Raw genomic sequence first — 14,652 nt, 5'->3', positions numbered from 1 at the left:
ACGATTCCACCTGGCCTTGATGCCCTTGTAATCAACATTGGAGACACCTTCACGGTAGGTCCTATATGCATATGCATTTCACTACATTATCTCAAGTACTGGTTTTTTTTACGGACCTGTTTTTTTGGGTTATGATATTTAGATGCTTAATAATGTTGTATGTGTATGGTATCTTCATAAAATTAATTTTGAATCAAATTAATTTTAATTTAATTAATTTATAAGTGATATCATTTATTTTCTGACTTTAAATATAAGAAAAAAGTATTTTTTCTTAGTATGAAATATAATTTTTTAATTTATTTTATTTTATTTAATGTTATTATTTTAAAAATATCATTTTTTTAATTGAAGTGTTAGTTTTAATAACAATTTATTTATGTATGATATCAAATTTTAATGAATAATAAGTTGAAAAAAATTTACTTTTTAATAAAAATTGGTATAATTTAATGTGACTATCTTACTTTGTTAGTTGACATCGTTTTTTTCTTACATTGGGCACGAGAGTAGTATATTTGAATGTTATTATTTTAAAAATAAATTAATTATAATTTTTTTATTCAATACAAAATTATCTAAAGTTGCTTTAATTTTTAATTATTTTTTTAGAATAACTTATACTAATTAATTATGAAACTAAAATAAATTTTGCAAGGTGAAACCAAATAAGCAAACGTTAATGCGTATTTCAATGTGATTTCTGAAAATCCATTATGAAACTAAAAGTATACTATATATATCACGTTAATAGTCATTCTTTTATGTCTTTATCTTTTTTATCACATTATAACTCATTATACTTATATTTTTGCCAACACCGTAAATTTTAGGTTAAATATATAATTTTTGTTTCTTTAATTTTTTAAATATATGATTTTAGTTATTTTATTTTTATTTGAAACATTTCATCCTTTATTTTTAAAAATATGTAATTTTAATTGAGACATTTTATCTCTCATTTTTTAAAAATCTATAATTTTAGTTCTTGTATTTAATTTTAAAAGTTGATCTATGCATTCTATACACGTTGACTGATACATGTTTATTTATTATTTATATAACAAATATTTTTTTTAAATATTTAATTGCTAAAAAGTTTAAAGTATTAAAAAAAGAATTAAAAAAATACATAATCAAATCTTAAATTGTGAATTTTTTAAAAGTAGAGAATAAAATGTTTCAATTAAAAAATAGGAGAGTAAAATTATAGATTTTTAAAAGTGAATGACAAAATATCTCAATTAAAAAATAATTAAAATTGTGGATTTAAAAAAAAATAAGAAAACAAATTTTAGCTTAAATAAGTTTTCATTAAATGAAATTTTAATTATTGATCATAAGCTTCACTACTAAAAATTAAGCCTTTTACCTCGCTGATTTTAAGACAGTTGTAAAGGACCATCTTAGAAACTGCAACGGTGGCATTTTTGCAATTAACTTGAATACAATGACAATGTTTCCACAAACCCGTCGCAATTAACTTGAACTCATTCCCCCTTTCTTCTAGAATTTGTTGATACAAAGAATCAGCTTGCTGATATCTTTACAAAACCTCTCCCTAAGGAAACATTCTTTGCTATTAGGAAAGAATTAGGCCTCTTAGATGTTAGTGATTTGGATAAATAAGGATTGATTGGTTGATTGAAACATTCGTGTTTACTGATTGCTTAAGTTTGATGTTTTAAATTTCCCCACACTTTGGCTTTTTGATGTTGCCAAAGGGAAAGAAAAATTAAAGAACATAGAAATCAAGAGAGCTTAAAGAAAGGGGGGGGGGTATAATCTCCAAAAGAAAGGGGGAGTATTTGTATATACTATCTTGATTTCAGGACTTGTCATCATCAAAAAGGGGAAGATTGTAGAAGCAAAGCTTCAAGAATTATTTTGATGATGGCAAGGAATTTAAGAATTATTTTGATGATGCCAAGGAATTTCAAAGATCATTCAAGATGAATTTCAAGGATGAAGAAAACAAGATGTCAAGTAAAGCAAAGATCTCAAGATAAGAATTAAGATAGACTCTTAGAAAAGTTTTTGAAAAGCACAAATGATTGGCCAGGTGAGTTTCTATCTTAACAAAAACTTTTCCAAGCATTTTACTCTCTGGTAATCGATTACCAAAGGTTGTAATTGATTACAAGTAGCCACAAAGCTTTCTGGAAATGTTTTCAAAGTTATTTTCAAAGTTTTCAAAGCTGTAATCGATTACCAAAACTATATAATCAATTACCAATGCTTTAAAACGGTTAAAAATGATTTTGTAAGTGTGTAATCAATTACACATCATATGTAATTGATTACCGGAGCTTTTGAATGTTGGACATTTGAATTTTGAATAAAAAAAATTGTGTAATCGATTACGCCAATGCTGTAATCGATTACCAGAGAGGATTTTCGAGAAAATCTGCTAACAGTCACAACTTTTCATTGGATTTTTGAATGGCTATCAAAGACATTTAAATAGGTAACTTGGGCACAAATTTTCTTCAGAGTTTTCACTGTTCACAAAAGGCATAATCCTCTCAAACAAAAATCTCTTATCTTCAAAAATTCCTTGGCCAAACACTTGTGTTATTCAATAAGGAATTGAGGGCTTCATTGTAACATCTGTCTCTTTCAAGAGAGATCATTTCTTCTTCTTCTTCTTCTTATTTCTGAAAAAGGGCTAGGAGACTGTGAGTCTCTTGTTGTAAAGCATCTGAGCACAAAGGAAGGGTTATCCTTGTGCGTTTCAGAAGGTGTAAAGGATTTGTGAGATAGTGGAACTCCCAAGCAGGTTTCTTGGGGACTGGACGTAGGCAACGAACTTTGCCGAATCAGTATTAAAACTGTGTTTGCACTTTCTCTTCCCTTAAACTCTTTTATTTATTATTGCTTATTTTTTCTATTCAGTAAGTTTAATTTAAATTATTATTTAGGAATTCATTTTAAAAGGAATCTTGGGACTTGGGTTAAAATCAAAGTAGAATTTTTAATTGGGGAATAGTTTGTGATATCTTAATTCAACCCCCCCTTCTTAAGATATATGAGGCCACTTGTTCAACAAGTGGTATCAGAGCTTCATTCTTCTACAAAGTTTAGAAGCTTCAAGAATTAATGGCCTCATCAAACTACTTGTTCCCTGAAGGCAATTCAATTAATAAGCCTCCCATTTTTAATGGAGTGGGTTACCACTATTGGAAAACCCACATGCAAATCTTCATAGAGGCTATAGATTTATACATTTGGGAAGCCATAGAAATAGGGCCTTATATTCCCACCATGGTTGCTGGAAATACAACAATAGAAAAGCCTAGGGAAGATTGGAGTGAGGAAGAAAGAAGACTAGTACAATATAACTTAAAAGCCAAAAACATAATTACATCTGTCCTAGGAATGGATGAATACTTTAGGGTATCAAACTGTAAAAGTGCAAAGGATATGTGGGATACCCTACAAGTAACACATGAAGGCATAACAAATGTTAAAAGATCTAGGATAAACACATTAACTCATGAATATGAACTATTTAGGATGAATGCAAATGAAAGTATGCAAGACATGCAAAAGAGGTTCACACACATAGTTAATCATCTTGCATCTTTACGAAAAATATTTCCAAATGAAGATCTAATAAATAAAGTTTTGAGATGTCTAAGTAGAGAATGACAACCCAAGGTAATAACCATCACATAATCTCGAGATTTATCTAGTATGTCTCTTGCCACATTATTTGGTAAATTACAGGAACATGAGATGGAGTTGTAAAGACTAAATCAACATGAAGAAAATGATAAGAAGAAGAAGGGAATTACTCTTAAAGCCTCATCTTCAATCCAAGAAGAAAGTGATATGGAAGATTCAATTGACTTGGATGATGATGAAGAACTTAGTCTCTTTGTCAAAAGATTCAACAAATTTCTTAGGATGAGAGAAACTCAAAGAAGACAAAACTTCAAACCTAAAAGAAGGTTTGAAGAATCATCTCAAACTCCAAGATGCTATGAGTGCAATCAACTCGGACATCTGAGGGTTGATTGTCCAATCTTTAAGAAAAGAATGGAGAAATTCAAAAACAAGAACATTGGAGAAAAGAAGACAAAGAAGGCCTACATCACATGGGATGATAATGACTTAGAATCGTCTGATGATTCTGAAAAAGAAGTGATTAATCTATGTCTAATGGACAAAAACTATGAAAGTGACGAAGAGGTAACATCTTCTAACAAATCTATTTCTTTTGATGAGTTACAAGATGCATTTGCTGAATTACATAGCGAATCTATTAAACTTGCAAAACTTGTTTCTTCATCTAAGAAAACTATTTCAGATTTAGAGAAAGAGATTTCAAAGTTAAATAAAGAGTTAGATCATCTTAATTCTAAAGTGTCAATCTCTAAATCAAGTGATAAAGTTCATGCTTCTACTATGACTATTGGAAAAGAAAATTCATGTGAATGTTGTAGTAAATATGTAGAAGAAATTAAAAATCTGAAAAACTCACTTGGCAAATTCTCAAGTGGCAAAAACAACCTAGATATTATATTAGGAAAACAAAGATGTATTTTTGATAAAGTAGGGATTGGATATAAACCAGAAAAACGACAAAAGTTTTATAAAAATTTCTTTTCTTCCACACAAAAATATAATTCTCCTTTCATTACATGTTTTTACTGTGGAAGAAAAGGGCATGACATATCTACATGATATTTTAGGAAAAATTGCAACAATATTAAAATGATTTGGGTCCCAAAAGGATCCATTGTTCACACTAACACTCAAGAACCCAATAAAGATTGGGTACCTAAGTCACAATATTGATCTTGTAGGAACCCTTGAGGAAAAAGTGGTACATAGATAGCAGGTGCTCAAAACATATGACAGGAGATGCATCAAAGTTCACACATATCTCTTCTAAGAAAAGCAGGCATGTAACCTATGGTGACAATAACAAAGGTAGAATTCTTGGAGTTGGAAAAATAGGTACAAATTCTTCAACCTCCATTGAAAATGTTCTACTAGTTGAAGGTCTTAAGCACAACCTGCTTAGTGTTAGTCAATTGTGTGATAAAGGCTATCTAGTATCATTTGATTCTAAAAAATGTGTCATTGAACATGGATATGATACAAATATAAAGCATATAGGGTTTAGAGTCAATAATGTTTACATGATAGACTTAAGTCAAAAATTAGGTGATAATCAATGTTTTCTTAGCAAATATAATGATCCATGGCTATGGCATAAAAGGATTGCTCACATTAACATGGAACACTTAAACAAATTAATTTCAAAAGATTTAGTTGTTGGTTTGCCAAAACTAAAATTTGAAAAAGATAGACTATGTGATGCATGTCAAAAGGGAAAACAAACTAGAGTTTCATTCAAATCCAAAAACATTGTTTCAACTACTCAACCTTTACAATTATTACACATGGATTTGTTTGGCCCTTCTAGAATCATGAGTCTTGGAGGAAGTTATTATGCCCTTGTTATAGTTTATGACTATTCTAGATACACTTGGACACTATTTATCACTCATAAGAATGATGCATTTCAAGCATTTAGGGAACTTGCAAAAATGATTCAAAACAAAAAAAATCTCAAAATTATATCTATTAGGAGTGATCATGGGGGTGAATTTGAAAATAAAGAATTATTTTGTGATAAGCATGGCATTGAACATAACTTTTCTGTACGTAGAACCCCTCAACAAAATGGAGTTGTTGAAAGGAAAAATAGATCTTTGAAAGAAATTGCTAGAACCTTATTAAATGACACTCCTCTTCCAAAATATTTTTGGGCTGAAGCCGTTAATACTGCATGCTATATCATGAATAGGGCTTTAATAAGACCCATTTTAAAGAAAACTCCATATGAACTGTTTAATGGTAGAAAACCCAACATTTCACACCTTCATGTTTTTGGTTGCAAATGCTTGGTATTAAAAAATGGAAAAGAAAACTTAGGAAAGTTTGATGCTAAGTCAGATGAAGGAATTTTCCTTAGTTATTCCTTGCATAGTAAAGCTTATAGAATATATAATAAGAGAACTATGACTATTGAAGAATCTATTCATATTTCCTTTGATGAGTCTAATGTTATTCCTCCAAGAAAGGATATTTTAGATGATATTGCAGAATCTTTAGAACAAATTCATATTTATGGACAAGATTCTAAAGGAAAAGGAAAAAGAAGTAATGAAGATCCTCCAGAAGAAGCCAAATCAAATGATGAACTTCCAAGAGAATGGAAAACTTCAAGAGATCATCCCCTTGACAACATTATTGGTGATATCTCAAAAGGGGTAACAACTAGACATTCTCTTAAAGATTTATGCAATAATATGGCTTTTGTGTCTATGATTGAACCTAAAAATTTAAATGAAGCCATAATAGATGATCATTGGATAGTTGCTATGCAAGAAGAACTAAATTAGTTTGAGAGAAACAATGTGTGGGAACTAGTAGAGAAACCTGAAAACTACCCCATCATAGGAACAAAATGGGTATTTAGGAATAAGTTAGATAAACATGGCATAATCATTAGGAATAAGGCTAGGTTAGTTGCAAAAGGATATAATCAAGAAGAGGGAATAGATTATGAAGAAACATATGCTCTAGTTGCAAGATTAGAAGCCATTTGAATGCTTTTAGCTTATGCATCCATAATGAATTTTAAGCTTTATCAAATGGATGTTAAAAGTCTTTTTCTAAATGGCTTAATTCAAGAAGAAGTATATGTTGAACAACCCCCAGGTTTTGAAATTTCAGATAAGCCAAATCATGTTTATAGATTGAAAAAGGCTTTATATGGTTTGAAACAAGCCCCAAGGGCATGGTATGAACGCCTAAGCGAATTTCTTTTAGAGAAAGATTTTTCTAGAGGAAAAGTGGATACCACACTGTTCATAAAGCGAAAGCATGATGATATTTTGTTGGTCCAAATATATGTTGATGATATAATCTTTGGATCCACTAATGATTCATTGTGCAAGGAGTTCTCTCTTGATATGCAAAGCGAATTTGAGATGTCAATGATGGGAGAACTAAATTACTTCCTGGTGTTACAAATCAAGCAAACTAAAGAAGGTATATTCATCAACCAAGCAAAATATTGCAAAGAATTGATCAAAAGATTTGGGATGGAAAGTGCAAAGCACATGGCTACACCTATGAGTACTGGTTGTTACTTAGATAAAGATGAATCTGGTCAGTCTATAGACATGAAACAATATCGAGGTATGATTGGATCTCTTCTCTATTTATCTGCTAGTAGACCGGATATCATGTTTAGTGTATGCATGTGTGCTAGGTTCCAATCCAACCCCAAACAATCACATTTGAGTGCAGTAAAAAGGATCATAAGATACCTATTAGGATCAATCAATTTAGGATTATGGTATCCTAAGAACTCAGCATGTAACTTAATAGAATACTCTGATTCTGACTTTGCCGGATCCAAAACTGATAGAAAGAGCACAAGTGGGACATGTCAACTTATTGGATCTGCTCTTGTATCATGGCATAGTAAGAAACAAAATAGTGTTGCTTTATCTACTACTGAAGTAGAATATATTTCTGCTGGCAGTTGTTGTGCCCAAATTTTATGGATGAAGCAACAACTATCTGACTATGGAATCCTTCTTGATCATATACCCATTAGGTGTGACAATACAAGTGCAATCAATCTATCCAAAAATCTAGTTCAACATTCTAGAACCAAGAATATAGAAATTAGGAACCATTTCTTAAGAGATCATGTTCTGAAGGGAGATTGTGTTCTAGAATTTATTAATACAAAGAATCAGCTTGCTGATATGTTTACAAAACCTCTCCCTAAGGAAACATTCTTTTCCATTAGGAGAGAATTAGACCTCTTTGATGTTAGTGATTTGGATAAATAAGGATTGATTGGTTGATTGAAACATTTGTGTTTACTGATTGCTTAAGTTTGATGTTTTAAATTTCCCCGCACTTTGGCTTTTTGATGTTGCCAAAGGGGGAGAAAAATAAAAGAACATAGAAATCAAGAGAGCTTAAAGAAAGGGGGGGGGGTATAATCTCCAAAAGAAAGGGGGAGTATTTGTATATACTATCTTGATTTCAGGACTTGTCATCATCAAAAAGGGGGAGATTGTAGAAGCAAAGCTTCAAGAATTATTTTGATGATGCCAAGGAATTTAAGAATTATTTTGATGATGCCAAGGAATTTCAAAGATCATTCAAGATGAATTTCAAGGATGAAGAAAGCAAGATGTCAAGTAAAGCAAAGATCTCAAGATAAGAATTAAGATAGACTCTTAGAAAAGATTTTGAAAAGCACAAATGATTGGCCAAGTGAGTTTCTATCTTAACAAAAACTTTTCCAACCATTTTACTCTCTGGTAATCGATTACCAGATGTTGTAATCGATTACCAGTAGCCACAAAGCTTTCTGGAAATGTTTTCAAAGTTGTTTTCAAAGTTTTCAAAGTTTTCAAAACTGTAATCGATTACCAAAACTATGTAATTGATTACCAATGCTTTTGATGTGCCATCATTTTCTTCTATGTCTTAAACCCTTTTTGCACCATTTTAATTACTGATTAGTCTTAATTGTCAAATTAATTAGGCAGTTTTATTATTTGGGATCATTTAGCTAATTTGATGTTTTTAATCTAATTTCAGGAATTAATGAAACATTGGGCTTAATCCGGATTTTGGTTGTGGACTTGAAGAGGGCTAATAAAGCAGCGCTTACCTTAGTTAATTTCTAATTAGGAGATTGCAATTTTATTTTATGTAGTTCAGTGTTTATCTCGTTTTGGGCCAGAATAATGTAATAGGGCCCAGTGACTTTGAGTGACTCTTTTAAATAGCAGTCTTGGGATTCATGCAAGGCTATTCTGTTAGACTATTATTCAGAGGATAGGGTTTATGTTTTACATTTTTCTGTTCGAATGCTACTGTTCACGTAATGCAATTTTCTATTTTCTGCTTCTAATTACAATTTCGTTCTTGTTTCTTCTTTTGCTTTCATTTACGTTTCTGCTTTTATTGAATCTATGGAAGGCTAAGTTTTCTGGTGTTGTTTCCTTCTGAGGACGAAGCTCAACTCTCTTCGAGGTTTTGTTTATAATGTAGCTTCCTGGCAGTTTTCCCTTCACCAATTAACCCACATTCGTTAATATTAATTTGTGCACGCTTCGTGTTCGATTAATTGCCTCTGAGCCTAACTTGCGTTCATGCTTAATGGACGAAGGGTTAATTGGTGTATGTGTTGCCTAATCACGTATTGACAGTCCTAAGTTGGTTTTCGCTTAGTAAATTGAAATAGGGTTGGATTAAGTGGTTAGCTGTTAGGGACAAATTCTCCATAACCTAGGACAAGAGAGTGGCTTCTGAATCAGAGGAAACAATCCGTTTTTAATACTATTAATTTCATATTCTAGTTCGCTTGTTCTTTATTTCACAAAATAAACAACCCTCCCAATCGTTACTGTTACTGCAAGTATATTATGAACATTTGGTTTATCATTGCTCGTTGAGAAACGACCTAGGATCACTTCCTAGTTACTGCATTTTCATATTTATTTGATTCGGGTACGGCCTCGATCAAATTTGGCGCCGTTGCCGGGGAGCAGTGTCCAAAAGTTCATAATAGCTAGTGTCATTTTAGTGTTTAATTCTTTCGTGTTTTATGTTTAATTGTTAGTGTTGTTTAGTGTCTTGGTATTTTGTTTAGTGTGTGTTCTGTTTTAGTTTTTCTATTAAGCGCTTCCCCTGTTTCAGTTTTTCTGTTAAGCGCTTCCCCTGTTTCAATTTTGGGTGTTTTGTTGTGAATAGTGTTTTACGACAGATTTAGCGACCACTTTTGCTTGCGGCAAAACAGAGTAGTAGTGGAAATCATGTAGCGACGGATTTTAGCGACCACCCTTGCTGAATTATTTAGGATTTTTTGTTTTAGCGACCACCCTTGTTATTTTTGGCTGAATTTTTTTGTGGTAACTTCTTTTAATCTATATTTTGTGGGAAAAATAGCTAGAGCCTTTACTTTGGTCAGATTTGAATGTTCCAAAAAAGTAGCAAATTTTATTTTTGTCAAAACTTCAAACGGCCATAACTTTTGCTCCGGTTATCAGAATCGCAATTATTATATATGTATTTGGGGTAGAAAAAAATTTCCTACGCCTTGGCAGTTTGCCATAGGCCAGCTAAGGTCTCCATCATCCAAAAAAAGTGATTCTGTCAAAAGTTTTTTATTTTTCAAGTATTATTCACTTATTTTTCTTAACCTACCATTTTTAGCTTCCATAGTTAGACTTTGAATTTTTGTTTGAAATTTTATGTGCTATCTTCTCATCATTTTATAAGGTTGCTCACAAAATTTAAAGTCATTTAGATATCATTTAAGGGTAGCTGTAGTTCAAACCTACACATTTATTTACATGAGAAGGCAACTAGTTGTGCATGCTGAATGTAGTGTATGACTAGAGGCAATCCATTTGACTTACAACTCTTTGATCCTGAGATAGATAGGACATTTCATAGATTAGTTAGGCATCATTTTGTACCTTTTGATCATCCTGAGCATTCCATTACTGGTGAGTCTGTGCATTCTGTTATTGGTGATTTTGAACATCCTGATTTTGAGCATTATAATTTTGAGCATTCTGAGAACATGGCACAACCTCCACCCCGTGAGAGGACTCTAAGGGAAATGGCTGCACCTGATTTCACCTACGAAAGCTTGTGCATCCAATACCCTGATGAGGATGTCCCATATGTTCTTAAAACTGGACTGATCCATTTGCTTCCAAAGTTTCATGGCCTTGCAGGTGAAACCCACACAAACATCTGAAAGAATTTCATATTGTCTGCTCCACCATGAAACCCCCAGATGTCCAAGAGGATCACATATTTTTGAAGGCTTTTCCTCATTCTTTAGAGGGAGTACCAAAGGACTGACTGTATTACCTTGCTCCAAGGTCCATCACGAGCTGGGATGACCTCAAGAGAGTATTCTTAGAAAAAAATTTCCCTGCTTCCAGGACCACGACCATCAGAAAAGATATTTAAGGTATTAGACAACTCAGTGGAGAGAGCCTATACGAATACTGGGAGAGATTTAAAAAAACTATGTGTCAGTTGCCCTCACCATCAGGTTTTGGAGCAGCTTCTTCTCCAATATTTTTATGAAGGACTCAGTAACATGGACAGAAGTATGATAGATGCTGCCAGTGGTGGAGCCCTTGGAGACATGACCCCTGCTGAAGCCAGAAATTTAATTGAGAAGATGGCTTCCAACTCCCAACAGTTTAGTGTCAGAAATGATGCTATAGTCATTAGAGGAGTGCATGAAGTAGCCACGAATTCATCTTCAGCAACTGAAACCAAGAAGCTTGAAGGTAAACTAGATGCCTTAGTTAACCTGGTAACCCAGCTAGCCTTGAATCAGAAATTTGTACTTGTCGCAAGAGTCTGTGGTTTATGCTCCTCTGCTGACCACCACACAGACCTTTGCCCTTCCATGCAGCAACCTGGAGCAATTGAGCAGCCTGAAGCTTATGCTGCAAACATTTACAATAGACCTCCTCAACCTCAGTAGCAAAATCAACCACAGCAGAACAATTATGACCTCTCCAACAACAGATACAATCCCGGATGGAGGAATCACCCTAATCTCAGATGGTCTAGCTCTCAACAACAACAACAACAACAGTCTGCTCCTTCCTTCCAAAATGTTGCTGGCCCAAGCAGACCATACATTCCTCCATCAATCCAACAACAACAGCAACAACCCCATAAACAGTAAACAGTTGAGGCTCCTCCGCAACCTTCCCTCGAAGAACTTGTGAGGAAAATGACTATGCAAAACATGCAGTTTCAACAAGAGACCAGAGCCTCCATTCAGAGCTTAACTAATCAAATGGGGCGATTGGCTACACAGTTAAATCAACAACAGTCCCAGAATTCTGACAAGCTGCCTTCTCAATCTGTTCAGAATCCCAAAAATGTGAGTGTCATTTCATTGAGGTCAGGAAAGCAGTAACAAGGACCTCAACCAGTAGCACCTTCCTCATCCACAAATGAACCAGCCCAACTTCACTCTACTCCAGAAAATTTAAAGAGTAAGTTACCTAACAATTTATGTGCAGGTGAATCTTCCACTGGTAATTTTGATTTGCAGAAGCAGCATATCCCTCTTCCATTCCCTCCAAGAGCAGTTCCCAACAAAAAAATGGAAGAGGCAGAGAAAGAGATCTCGGAAACATTTAGAAAAGTAGAGGTTAACATACCTCTGCTACATGCAATAAAGCAAATTCCAAGATATGCTAAATTCTTGAAGGAGCTATGCACTAATAAGCGGAAGCTTAAAGGAAGTGAACGAATTAGCATGGGCAGAAATGTCTCCGCATTGATTGGTAAATTTGTTCCCCAAATCCCTTAAAAATGTAAAGATCCAGGTACATTCATCATACCTTGTATTATAGGGAATAGTAAGTTTGACAATGCCATGCTAGATTTAGGAGTTATGTTAGTGTTATGCCTCTGTCTATTTATAATTCTCTATCTCTAGGTCCCTTACAGTCAACTGATGCGGTAATTCATTTAGCTAATAGAAGTGTTGCCTATCCTGCTAGTTTCATAGAGGATGTCTTAGTTAGAGTTGGTGAACTGATCTTCCCTGTTGATTTTTATATTTTGAATATGGAGGAGGGATTTTCTCAAGGATCAATTCCCATCATTCTAGGCAGATCCTTTATGAAAACTACTAGAACTAAGATAGATGTATATGCAGGCACACTATCTATGGAGTTTGGTGATATAACTGTTCATTTTAATATTCTGGATGCTATGAAACACCCATCTGAAGATCTTTCTGTATTTCATGCTGAAATAATTGACCATGTTGTTGATGAATACATGACTGATCTTTATTCCAATCTGCATGCCTCTCACTCTTCATGCATTGAGTCTGAAATTGTACTTGATCATATGTCTGAATTTGTACTTGATGCTGAGAGTGAATATGAAATTGATATTGATTGCATGTCTGGTGATATTTTACCTCTTGAGATTGATTTTATAGAGTCAGGAAGTACACATACCTCTGACTTTCTTTATGAGGTACAGGCTGAGAAACCATCTCCTTCTACCACTATCCAGCCGGCCACACCAGAATTGAAGCCTCTGCCATCAAATTTAAAATACGCTTACTTGGATGATAGCAAGAGTTTTCCAGTGATTATATCTGCCTCCCTTGCTGATGAGCAAGAGGAGAAGTTGTTGTCAGTTCTCAAGAAGCATAAGAAGGCTATAGGCTGGACCCTGGCGGACATTCCTGGTATTAGCCCATCCACATGTATGCATCGAATAAATTTAGAGGATGGAGCTAAACTAGTAAGACAACCACAGAGAAGACTCAACCCGGTGATTCTTGATGTAGTGAAGAAGGAGATAACCAAGTTTTTGCAAGCTGGAATCATTTATCCTATCTCCGACAGCCAATGGGTGAGTCCCGTCCAAGTAGTTCCGAAGAAAATCGGCCTCACCGTGATAAAAAATGAGAAGGATGAGCTGATTTCTACTCGGGTGCAGAACAGTTGGAGAGTGTGCATCGACTATAGGAGGCTGAACCAGGTTACCAAAAAGGACCATTTTCCACTGCCATTCATTGACCAGATGCTTGAACGCCTGGTAGGTAAATCTCACTACTATTTCCTTGATGGTTTTTCTGGTTATATGCAAATCACTATTGCTCCTGAGGATCGAGAAAAGACCATATTCACCTGCCCCTTCAGCACTTTTGCCTATAGGAGAATGCCTTTCAGCCTGTGCAATGCCCCTGGTACCTTCCAGCGGTGCATGATTAGTATTTTTAGTGATTTTTTAGAAAATTGCATAGAGGTGTTTATGGATGATTTGACTGTATATGGATCCTCTTTTGATGTTTGTTTGGATAGTCTGGAAAAGGTTTTGAATAGATGCGCTGAAACTAACCTTGTTCTAAATTTTGAAAAATGTCATTTTATGGTTGAGCAAGGTATAGTTTCAGGCCACATTATTTCCAATAAGCGCATTGAAGTAGATCCTGCAAAAATTTCTGTTATTTCACAATTGCCTTACCCCTCTTGTGTGCGAGAGGTGCGATCTTTTCTTGGTCATGCAGGATTCTACAGGCGTTTTATAAGAGATTTTAGCAAAGTATCCCTTCCACTATCCAACTTGTTGCAAAAGGAGGTGGAGTTTGAATTTAATGGTAAATGCAAAGAGGCTTTTGATTGCCTCAAAAGAGCACTGACTACCACCCTCATCATTCAAGCACCCGATTGTACAGCCCCTTTTGAGCTTATGTGTGATGCATCAAATTATGCATTAGGGGCTGTCCTTGCTCAGAAAATTGATAAATTGCCTAGGGTGATATATTATGCTTTTAGAACTTTAGATGTTGCTCAAGCGAATTATACTACTACCGAGAAAGAGCTACTAGCCATAATTTTTGCTCTTGAAAAATTTCGTTCTTATTTGCTTGGTACTCGCATTATTGTTTATACTGACCATGCAGCTCTAAAGTACTTGTTGAAGAAGGTTGATTCAAAGCCTAGATTGATCTGATGGATGCTCTGGCTCCAAGAGTTTGACTTGGAGATCCGTGATAGGAGCGAAGCACAAAATTTAGTTGCTGAT

At 34.1% G+C, this 14,652-nt stretch overlaps 1 non-coding gene across 1 annotated transcript; it reads right to left on the bottom strand.

The window, feature by feature from the left end:
• Nucleotides 1-11,019: 11,019 nt before the first annotated feature.
• Nucleotides 11,020-11,127, bottom strand: LOC113000268 (small nucleolar RNA R71). Its single transcript, XR_003265559.1, has one exon. It is a non-coding gene; the product is annotated as a small nucleolar RNA R71 (small nucleolar RNA).
• Between the last annotated feature and the right edge of the window lie 3,525 nt (nucleotides 11,128-14,652).

This window comes from Glycine max, chromosome 18 (assembly GCF_000004515.6).
Source record: "Glycine max cultivar Williams 82 chromosome 18, Glycine_max_v4.0, whole genome shotgun sequence".
In the NCBI taxonomy this organism is placed as follows: Eukaryota; Viridiplantae; Streptophyta; class Magnoliopsida; order Fabales; family Fabaceae; genus Glycine; species Glycine max.
The sequence above is the reverse complement of the archived record's forward strand: the minus strand, read 5'-3'. Positions and strand labels throughout refer to the sequence as shown.